The 11,374-nt window shown below is 42.1% G+C and overlaps 1 long non-coding RNA gene across 3 annotated transcripts; it reads left to right on the top strand.

The window, feature by feature from the left end:
• Positions 1-937: 937 nt before the first annotated feature.
• On the top strand, positions 938-10,236 carry LOC126947348 (uncharacterized). 3 transcript variants are annotated; one of them, XR_007723029.1, is made up of 7 exons: positions 938-1,278; positions 2,691-3,030; positions 5,418-6,035; positions 6,338-6,379; positions 8,579-8,741; positions 9,387-9,498; positions 9,900-10,236. It is a non-coding gene; the product is annotated as an uncharacterized LOC126947348 (long non-coding RNA). The 3 variants fall into 3 exon arrangements; XR_007723028.1 differs by having other exon boundaries at positions 9,376-9,498; XR_007723030.1 differs by having other exon boundaries at positions 2,691-3,034; positions 9,376-9,498.
• The last annotated feature ends 1,138 nt before the right edge of the window (positions 10,237-11,374 follow it).

The raw sequence follows: 11,374 nt of genomic DNA, 5'->3' as shown, positions 1-11,374 counted from the left end.
CCCACACTCAGGAACATTTTTTCATGAATTTGCTCATTTTCTATTGGTATACATTTCCTCATTTCAGTAGCTCGTGTATATTTGAACCTGGAAACTTATCCTCATGGCAGAAAGTTTTCAGAGTCATGTCTCTCAGCTTCACTGGTGTAGGTTGCACAGGCTGTGTGAACTTGGCCTGTTTGAATGAAGCCTGATCTTTAGGGAATCTCCTGAGGGAGAGCGACACAGAGCTGCTGAAGCCCTTGATCACAGGAACCCAAAAAATTGTGTGCACACACCATGGTTCCAGAAGAAGACTTACAAAGAGGAAATCATGACTATTTTTAATTTTAGCATTTTAATACTTAATTTTTTAAATGACCTCTATGAAAAAGAAATTGTGATCTGTCTGGTGCAGTGACTCATGCCTGTAATCCCAGCACTTTGGGAGGCTGTGGTGGGCAGATTATGAGGTCAGGAGATGGAGACCATCCTGGCTAACATGGTGAAATCCCATCTCTACTGAAAATACAAAAAAAGTTAGCCAGGCGTGATGACGGGTGCCTGTAGTCCCAGCTACTCCAGAGTCTGAAGTAGGAGAATGGTGTGAACCCAGGAGGTGGAGCTTGCAGTGAGCCAATATCGTGCCACAGAACTCCAGCCTGGATGACACAGTGAGACTCTGTTTCAGAAACAAACAAACTAACAAATGAACAAACAAACGAACAAAAATGTGTGATCAGTAGAACAGAGTAATTTGGGTAAAATTGAATCCTTTTCACCAATAAATTAAGTAATTAATCCTTTAAAACAGATGCTAGATGTAGTACCAGCATAATTGGGTCCTAATGTACTTACACAGTCTTGAATACTTTAAGAAAATGCTGTTTGTTTCGTAGAGTTTCAAAACATTTGAGACGGAGGAAGGCATTCTTCCATTGACTCTTAGTGTGTGCTTTATTTCCATTTTGGGTTGACTGTTTTGTGTTGCTGCATGATGTCTTTAGTACAAGGCCAAGGCCTCCATGTCTCATGTCTTTCCTGATCCCCTCCTTTGCCATCCCTCTTCCACTCAGGGGAATAGCCCAGCATCAACTCAGTCCATGCTTGTTGATCAACCACCTCCATACACCACATCCAGAAAAGCTCGCTGAGTGACTCACAGTCACCAACCATCGGTGCACTGATCTTTCTTGTGTCCTTCCAGCTTTTTCTATGGACAACCTGAGTTTAGTATGCCTACCACCAAGTGAAGATGATGACTGGGGTGATGATGATGATGGTGATGATGATGTCCAGGTAAGAACACCTTTCTTTGTCTTGTAAGGAAATGTTGGTTTTCTGATGTGAGAAACAAACTCACCAGTCCAAACCCAAAGAATGGACTCAGGGAGCTGAAAAACAGCAAGAGTGAGATTTTCTTTCCTTTTTTTTTTTTTTTTTTTTTTTTTTTTTCTTTTTGAGACAGAGTCTCGCTCAGTTGGCCAGGCCGGAGTGCAGTGGTGCAATCTCAGCTCCATCTCCTGGGCTCAATGAATTCTCCTGCCACAACCTCCCGAGTAGCTGGGATTACACGCATGTGTCCCCATGCCCAGCTAATTTTTGTATTGTTAGTGGAGATGGTGTTTCAGCATGTTGGCCAGACTGGTCTCGAACTCCGGACCTCAGGTAATCTGCCCACCTCAGCTTCCCAAAGTGTTGGGATTACAGGTGTGAGCCACTCCACCTGGCAGAAAGTGAGACTTTTAATGACAGTGTTGCAAGATCCGGTGTCTGATGGGCAGACACACCCAGCACACTTTCCACAAGCAATTTATCCCCTAGTGTGCAGGTCCCTCCCCTGGTTCCTCATAGGCTGAGAACTGTGGGGTCACAATCTTCCCAGGTGTTGCCTATTGATTTTTGGGGAGAGACTTTAGGTATTTTTCTAGAGTTGTCTTACTGCATTTTGTTGCAGCCCACAATGCATTGCTATCCTAGTCAGCTCAGGGGCACTTCAAGTATTTGACTTATGACCTAAGTAGCTGGCCAGGCTGAGAAGAACAGACAAAACGAGCTATTTTCCAGGCTAGTAAACTTTCATCTTAGACTAATCTTCTTTGGTTGAAGTGAGGGCAACTAAACGGGGAGGAGAGGGTCCAATGAGCAGGTATTGCCCATCCAATCAGGAGCCTGGCATATCCTATTTCTTCTGTCCTTTGCTGACCTAAACCGGTTCAAGGTACTTTGTGTTAAAAATGGACCACTGTATGCATTATTTCCTTCATCTGATTTCTTTCCTTCTCAATTAATTTTGATATAAAAATATGACAAGGCACATTATGTACGACAGACACTATTCTCTTTGTGAGGATGGAGTTCAGTGGCAGTTTCCTTTCATCTAATACACGACACACTAGGATGTTTTGAAGGACAGCATCCATCACCAACTGTAATGCAGAGACGTTTTCCTCCACACCAGTTTTTCTCCTTGGATTAGGCATTGTGCATTTACCAACCTAAATCAACGTCAAGGATAAATTTTGTGGGAAAAGCTCTTGTCTTTTCCATGAGTGTCCTCTATTCTAGAATGTTTGGCCTTTGACTTTGACTTTGACTCACCACTGTTTCACAGGTAGTTTTCTGAAGTCATCAAGAGACTCACAGATCTGTGTAAGGGGTGCAGCAGAATTGATCTGATCCTCATGGCATCTTCTTTTGTCTCATTGCAGATTTTACCATCACTAGTCCTGGGTACGTACCTTGAACTAACTCACTTTCTGAGAAACAAACTTGCTGGCTTTAATATATAGAAACGTTAATCTGGGTTCCTGTTAAAAAATATTGGGGATCTGGTGAGAGCAAATGATTTTGCAAGTGTATAGGTATGACCAGAGGGGCTGTAGAAATGTGTGTGAACCCAGAGGACCAACCAGGAGATTTTTTGTGAGCCGTTGTGTCTTCACCTGGAGGAGGAGAAGTGAGTGCACCTCTCCCTGACTTATCCTGATGTTGGTCGTTCTAAAGATTGGATTCTGGAGAATCTCAGCAGGGAAGAGGATACCTTTCTAGGTAGGTAAGAAGACTTCACGTGTAGTCTAATAACACAGCATTTCCAGGAGCCTTCATGTTATACCTGCTGCTTGGGAGGCTGAGGGAGGGTGTAGAAAGAGAAAAAGAAAAAGTAAATGTAAGTGAAGTTAGTTCTTTTGAGTTTATGAGATTTTGAGTATCCTGTGTTTTTGATCTCCTCTTCTTATTTATTATTTAAAGATGATCTTTCTAGAACACCTGCTCTTTCCTGCCTCTGCCACTGCAAAATCTCAAAGCCTTTAGTTTAGGACAGAGTTCTATCACAGGCAGTTACTTAATGCTGGAGACAAAATTCTTCTGTGGTGTGCCCAGAGGCATAGGAGAAATTGATCCTCACCTTATGAACTGTTAGGTTTCCTGGCAGCACACTCATTTGTCTGTTTTTCCCTGCTTACCTCTGGTACCAAGAGCTCTTCCTCGGCGTGGAGGACAGAATGAAAATTCAATCTGGGCTCAGTGCAAAAGCTCCAGTGCCTTGGAAATGGAGGAAGAAGCACAACCTTGAGCACACTGTCAGCATTCTATTTCTTCATTTGAATGAGAATGTGCAGTTTTACCATCATTTGTTGAAGAGGCTTTCCTTTCCCCCGATTGTGTATTTTTGACACCTTTGTTGAAGATCAATTTACTGTATATGTGTGCATTTAATTCAGGGCTCTCTATATCTGTGAAACTTATGAGTGCCCCTACGGTAGAAGCATACTTTCTGTATTTCTGTATTTGTGTGTGTGTGTGTGTGTGTGTATTTCAATCTCATGAACCTGCATCCTCTAACTCTATTTTTTTAACGTCATCATGGTTACATAAGGCACATAAAATTCATTAAAATTGTAGGATTATCTTTTCCATTTCTGCACAGATGGCTGTTACCAGTTTGATAGTAATTGTTGTGAGTCTGTAGATCATGTCTGTATTATTGTTAGTCAGGTTTAGTCTTCCTATCCATGAATACAGGATGCCTTTCCACTTATTTGTACCTTCCTTATTTCCTAGGATCTTCATGTTGACAGCTGATAAGTTAGATTTAACATGACTGATAAGAATTTTTGATTTCCTATACCAATATTTTGTAAGTCTGAATGAATAGGCATCATATATATATATATATATATAGAGAGAGAGAGAGAGAGAGAGAGATAGAAAGAGAGAGAGAGAGACAGGAGGAGAGAGAGAGAGAGAGAGAGATGGAGGTTCACTTTTCTTGCCCAGGCTGGAGTGCAATGGCATGATCTCGGCTCACTGTAACGTCTGCCTCCCAGGTTCAAGCAATTCTCCTGCCTGAGACTCCTGAGTAGCTGGGATTTCAGGCGCTCACCACCATGCCTGGCTAACTTTTTGTATTTTTAGTAGAAATGGGGTTTCACCATTTTGGCCAGGCTGGTCATGACCTCCTGACCTCAGGTCATCCACCTGCCTCAACCTCCCAAAGTGCTGGGATTACAGGTGTGAGCCAGAGTACTCGGCCAAAAAAATAATTTTTAAGTAAACTAGTTAACCAAAAATCACCCCCATACTCGTGTACATTTTTTCATGAATTTGTTCATTTCTATTGGTATACATTTCCTCATTTCAGTAGATAATGTGTATTTGAACTTTTAAACTTATCTTCATGGCAGAAAGTGGTCAAAGTCACGTCTCTCAGCTTCACTGGTGTAGGTAGAGCTGGCTGTGTGAGCTTGGCCTGTTTGAATGAAGCTTGATTTTTAGGGAATCTCCCCAGGGAGAGTCACACAGGAGGTTCTGAAGCCCCTGATGACAGATCCCCAAAAGGGTGTGTAGAAGTCGTTCCAGAAGAAGACTTACAAAGAGGAAATCATGACTATTTTTAATTGTAGCATTTTAATATTGAAATTTTAAATGATCTCTATGAAAAAGAATGTGTGATTAATAGAATAGAGTAATTTGGGAAAAATTGAGTCTGTTTCACCCCTAAAATAGGCTTTTAATCAAGTAATAAATCCTTTAAAACAGATGCTAAATGTAGTATCAGCATGATTAGATTCTAGTGTACTGACACGATCTTGAATACACTAAGAAACGGCTGTTTGTTTAGAAGAGTTTCAAAACATTTGGGAGGCAGGAAGGCACTCTTCCATTGACCCTCAGTGTGCATTTCAGTTCCATTTTGAGTTGATTGTTTTGTGTTGCTGCCCGATGCCTCTAGTACGAAGCCAAAGTCTCCATATCTCATGCCTTTCCAGCTCCCCTCCTCTGCCATCCATCTTCCACTCAGGGGAATAGCCCAGTATCAACTCAGTCCATTCTTGTATATCAACCACCTCCATACACCACATCCAGCAAAGCTCCCTGAGTGACTCACAGTCACCAACCACCGGTGCACTGATCTTTCCTCTGTGTCCTTCCAGCTCGTCCTGAGGATGGCCTGTTTTTAAGATGCTCACCACAATGCAAAGATGAAGATGATGATGATGATGATGGTGATGTTGATTGTGATGATGATGATGATGATGATGATGATGTCGATGTCCAGGTAAGATCCCCCTGTTTGTCTTCTACATCAATGTTGCTTTCCTGATTCTTTACTTCTCACTTAATTTTGATTTGAAAACCTGGCAATGTACATTATGTACACTGTACACTATTGTCTTTGTGGGGCTGGAATTCAGTGAGCGTGTCTTCCCAACTGATACATGCTATGCTGCTTTTAAATGACAGTATCCAATATCAACTGGAATACTGAGGCATTTTCCACAATACCAGTTTTCCTCCTTGGATGAAGCATTGTGCGTTTGCATATCAAATTAAATTTAAAGGTAAATTCTGTGAATAGAGGTCTTGTTTTTCTATAGCTATCCTCTGTGCTAGTCTTTGGGGATTTTGACCTATGGCTAAATCAGTGTACTGCCTTCAGGTTTTTTATCATTGTCAAGAGAATAACAGAGCTGTGTGAAGTGCACAGCGGAATCTGATTCTCACAATGTTTTCTTTTATATAATTGCAGATAAGAGCTTGGAAAGGAAACGGTATGTACCATGAAATAACTCACTTCCCGAGGGAATAACTTGCTGGCTTCATTGTATAGAAACCTGATTCTTGATTCCTGCTGGGAAAGAGACTTGGGATTCTCGTGAAAGTGATTTTGCCAGTATAGACCTCTGGCCCAAGAAGCTGTAGGAAGGTTTGTCAATCCAGAAGAAAGATTAGGGGATCAAGTAGGAAGCAGCCTGGGGTGGGAGAAAAGCCCATCATTCAGCTTCAGCTAACGTGGGAGGAGTTGGTGAGTCACACTCTCTAATGACTTATCCTGGTGTTTTTCTTTCTAAAGACTTGACGCTGGAGAGCATTAGTGACGAGGAGACTCGTCCAGGTAGGGAACTACGTGCCAGGAAAATCCCAATGGGAAAAGGTTCCCAGGAGCCTCCAGGTTATCCCTGCTGATGGTGAGGAGGGGCTGAAGGAGGGGGTATGAAATCAGAAGGAAAATGTAAATGTGTGTGAGGTCTGGCTTGTTGATTTCAGTTTCTTGGCATCATGGTAAGAACTGTCTGTATGGGCTATGAGGGTGCTGCGTTCATGAGAGATTCTCTTTGCAGTCCACCTGTTCTTTTCTTCCTGTGGAACATCAGAGCCTTTGGTTTAGATTAGTCAACACTCCTTGGGATCAGTCACAAGGGGTGTAGGCTTAAGCACTGGGTGTCATCTGTGATGAAGGGAATCTGGGGGACACAGCTCTCTCACAGGCATTTCCTGGAACCTAGAGACACAGTTCTTCTGCTGTGTGCCACGGGGAAATCGAGAATCACCCTCTGAACTTTCAGGACTTGTTAGTGCACATTCATGTTTCTGTCCTCACTGTGCACTCCTGGTTTAAAGGGATCTCCCGGGGTGGACGGCGGGGTGAATATTCACTCTAGGCTCATTGGTAAAACTCCAGGCTCCTTTGAAGGGAGGAGGAAGGTTTGACCTTGAGCACATTTCCAGCCTCCACTTCCAACCCAGTCACAGATTCTGAGCTGCGGCTTCTTTCTCCCCAGTTCTCTAATTTTGGGGGAAGCCAAGAGTTCCCACAAAAGATAGTATCACACTATTTCCTGTCTTCAAAAATTTGGCTTTGGTTTTGTTCTGTAAGTTGACATTCATCACTCAAGTTCTAGACTTTTTGTTTGTTTGTTTCTTTTTTTTTCTTTTTTTTTTGAGTATTTGGATTGCTGTTCTTGCCTTGGTTTGCTAAACATAATAAGCCCCAGGTCTATCCATGCTGCTTAGGACGTGATTGTGTGTTCTTCTTATGGCTGTGTAGTATTTTGTGATGTGTATGCACCACATTAAAAAAAAAAAAAAAAAAAAAAACTCAAATCCACTGTTGCTGGTCAGCTAGGACGCTTCCACATCTTTGTTCTTGTGAATGGCATGGCCATGAATGCGGGACAGCATGTGTCTTTTTGATAGAAGGATTTATTGTCTTTTGGGTAGATACTAAGTGTCGTGGAATTGCTGGGTCTGATGGTAGTTGTGTTTTAAGTTTTTTGAGAATCTCTCAACTAGTTTCCACAGTGTGAACTAGTTTTCACATTGACCAAGAGTGTAGCAGCGTTCCCTTTCCTTTGCTGCCTCACCAGCATGTTGTTTTGACTTTGGAAAATTACCCATTGTGACCAACATGAGATGATATCTTATTGTGTTTGGGAGTTGCATAGCACTGAGGTTGTGCATTTTTTCATGTTGGTTGATCACTTGAATGTCTTCTTTTTTTTTTTTTTTTTTTTTTTGAGACAGTATCTCACTTTGTTGCCCAGACTGGAGTGCAGTGGTGCAATCTTGGCTCACTGCAACCTCTGCCTCCTGGGTTCAAGTGATTCTCCTGCCTCAGCTTCCTGAGTAGCTGGGATTACAGACAACTGTCACCACGCCCACCTAATTTTTGTATGTAGATAAGGGGTTTCACCATGTTGGCCAGGCTGGTCTCAAACTCCTGACCTCAGGTGATCCACCCACCTCAGCCTCCCAAAGTCCTGGGTTTGCAGGTGTGAGCCACCGTGCCTGAGTAGCAGTGATTGTTTTTGTAAGGTAAAGTCAATAACAAAAACTAGAGTTTTTGACTTCTGTTGTTGGAAGTGGTTTTTTTTCTATTTTTCTCTTTTGTCTGTTGTTTGCTTTTATATCCTGTGAGCTTAGATTCAGGTTTTCCTCAACTTAAGCTCACTCTGTGTTTTCCTGTAGCAGTTTTATGCTTTTAGGTCTTGTGTTTAGGGTTTAATGTATTTCGAGTTTGTGTTTGTGTATTGTATAACATCAATGTCTTATTTCATTCTTTTGTATGTGGCTATCCAGTCATTTCAGACTGCTCAATTGAACAGACTGCTGACTCCTCATCTCATCCTTTTTCCCCTTGGGGACACAGTCCCACTCATGCTGTCACCCAGACTGGAGTGCAGTGGTGAGATCTCAGCTCTCTGCCACCTCCGCCTCCTTGCTTCAAGTGATTCTCCTGCCTCATCTTCCCAAGTGGCTGGGATTGCTGCTGTGCACCACCACACCTGACTAATATGTTTCGTATTTTTACTAGAGATAGGATTTCACCATTTTGGTGAAGCTGGTCTGAAACTCCTGACCTCAAGAGGTCCGCCCAACTCGGTCTCTGAAACTGCTGGAAGTACTGGTGTGAGCCACAGCACATGGCCTCATTGCATCTTCTAGGCATTCTTTGAAAAAGAATGTGTTGACTGCAGGTGTGTATTTAGATTCTCTTAAGTCCCTAGGTTGATGGATTCATTTTTATGCCACTACTGTAGTCTTTGGATGAGGGGAGGTGTTACATGTAATTTGAAATTGGGGAGTGTGTGGCCTCCAGTTGAGTGTGTATTCCCTAGAATTGCTTTGCATATTCAGGTTCCTTGGGTCTTCAGTGGATCCATGTGAACATTTAGCCGTGTATTGTTAACATTTCATAAAACGTTTGTTTTACACTTCATGTCCATAATTAGGGGTGCATTGGGACATTGTGATACTTGTTTGTATACCTTGAGTATGGATAAAATCAGGGAGTTTCCCATGCTTGTGACCACGTGTAAGTTTGATATCTTCGATGTGTGAACATTCAGTATCCTCCTTGGTAGCTACTTTGAAAATGGCATAACCATATTGTTAAGTATCATCGCCCTGCTTTGGAGTGGAATACCAGAATGTATTCCTCTCCTGTAACTCTCTGTGTACCTATTGCCAGTCCTTGAGGTCCTGTCCTCCATCTAGTCTGTGGTGACCACTACTGTATTTTCACCTTCAGTGAGTTAAAGTTTTCAGCTCCCACATGAGTGAGAACATGCAGGCTTGGTCTTTGTCTGCCTTTCTGATTTGATTGAACAGAATATCTGCAGGTGCAGCCATGTTGCTGGAAATGATAGGATTCCATGAATTTTGATGGCATAAAAGTATTCCATCCTGTCTGTGTACCAGAGATTCTTCATCCCTTCATCTGTGGTTGGACAGGTAGGCTGATTTCTTTTCTTGGCTTTTGAGCATAGGGCTGAATGCCACCTGGGATGACAGATAATCTCTTCCATGTCCTGATCATGTCCTCTGTGTATATACCTAGGAATAGAATTGCTGGAGAAAATGGTAGTTGTAGTTTTAGGATTTCAAGGAACATCCAAGTGGTTTCTTTAGTGGGCATACTAGTTTACCATTTCCCACCACATGTGGAGACAAGTGCCTCCTCCGGAAATCCACACCTTGATTGGATTGTGTTTTCATATGTTTCAACTTTTTTCTTGTAGCATCTGTTGCATGTAGAGTGAGATGGAATCTTGAGTGTGTTTTTTATTTTTGTGTGTGTGTGATAAGTGGTACTTGCTATGTTATTGTGAATTTGTTTTTAATTTGTTGTGTAGGACTGGGCAGAGGACCTGAAGACATGAGGTTGATGCACAGGTCAAAGAGAAGATTCTCACCATCGCTTATGCACACAAAAGTGTAAGTGAAAATCACACTCAGATTTCATCTCACTCCAGTTAGAATGAATACTAGCAACATTTGATGGCAGTTTTGTTTCTGCAGTGTGTGTGTGTGTGTGTGTGTGGGGGGGTATATATATTCACCCACACACACACAACCCAAGGGTGCAAGGGACATTTTGACATATGTATGTGTAGTATCATGATCAAATCATCATATCTGGCATCTCTGTGACCTTCCATCATTATTATTTCTCTGTGGAGAGAATATTCAGAACCGTATTTTCCAGCTGATTTTGAAAAATATTCTAGATTCTGTTGACCCTAGTCACCTAGTCACCCTGCTGTGCAATAGAACACCAGAACAGATTCATTGTGTCTCAGTGTCACTCTGTACCTGTTACCAATATCTAAGTGTGGTTTTGATTTACATTTTGCTGTGGTTAGAGATGTTTGCCAAGTTATCATGAACTTGTTTCAATTTGATGTGTAAGACTGGGCAAAGAACCTGAAGACCTGAGAAGGATGCACAGGTAAAAGATTCTGAATCAACATTACTGATCCTCACAAGAAGTCAATAAAAACCACACTCAGATATCATCTCACTCTGGTGAGAATGAGCATTACCAAAATGGGACGGCAGTTTCGTTGCCGTAGAGTAGGTGTGTATAACCAGCGGGTGCAAGGGACAATTTGATCTGTGTAAAGGTAGCATCATAATGAAGTTTCAGAGTCTGGCACCTCCGTGAGCTCCAGAGTTATGATTTCTCCGTGGAGAGAACATTCACAACTGACCTTTGTAGGTGTTTTGAAAATTTTGGTTTTCTGTTCTTGCCTTTTGTTCATAATGGCCTATGGCTCTGTCCAGGTTTCTGATAAGAGCATGTATCTGTGTTTTATGACTGTGTAGTGTTCCGTGGTGTGTATGTACCACATTTCCTTTCTCTGATCCACTTCTGATGGGCATCAAGGCTGATTCATGTCTTTACCATTGTGAGTAGTACTGCCGTGAACATAGGAGTGTATGTGAGTTTTGGATGGAAGGATTTTCCTTTGTATAGATCCTTAGGAGTGGGGTTGCAGCGTTGGGTGGTAGTTCTCTTTTAGGTTCTTTGAGAAATGTCCACACTGCTCCCCAGGGGATCTGAACTAGTTTGCATTTGCCCCAACAGTGGACCTGCATTTCTTTGCTCATCTGCCCCAGCAGCCTCTATTGTTGTGGACTGTGTGTCATAATTGCCATTCTGACCAGTGTAGATGGTATCTCAGTATGTTTCTGATTTGCATTTCTCTGATGATCAGTGAGATTGAACATGTTTTCATGCTCGTTATTTACTGGTACACCTCCTTTTAAGTGTTCATGTTCCTTGCCCTTTTATAACTTGTTGTTGTTTTGTTTTTTCTGATTTTAT

The sequence above is a fragment of the Macaca thibetana genome, unplaced genomic scaffold (genome assembly GCF_024542745.1).
Source record: "Macaca thibetana thibetana isolate TM-01 unplaced genomic scaffold, ASM2454274v1 unplaced_scaffolds157, whole genome shotgun sequence".
Lineage (NCBI taxonomy): Eukaryota > Metazoa > Chordata > Mammalia > Primates > Cercopithecidae > Macaca > Macaca thibetana.
This window is presented reverse-complemented; position numbering and strand designations above follow the sequence as displayed.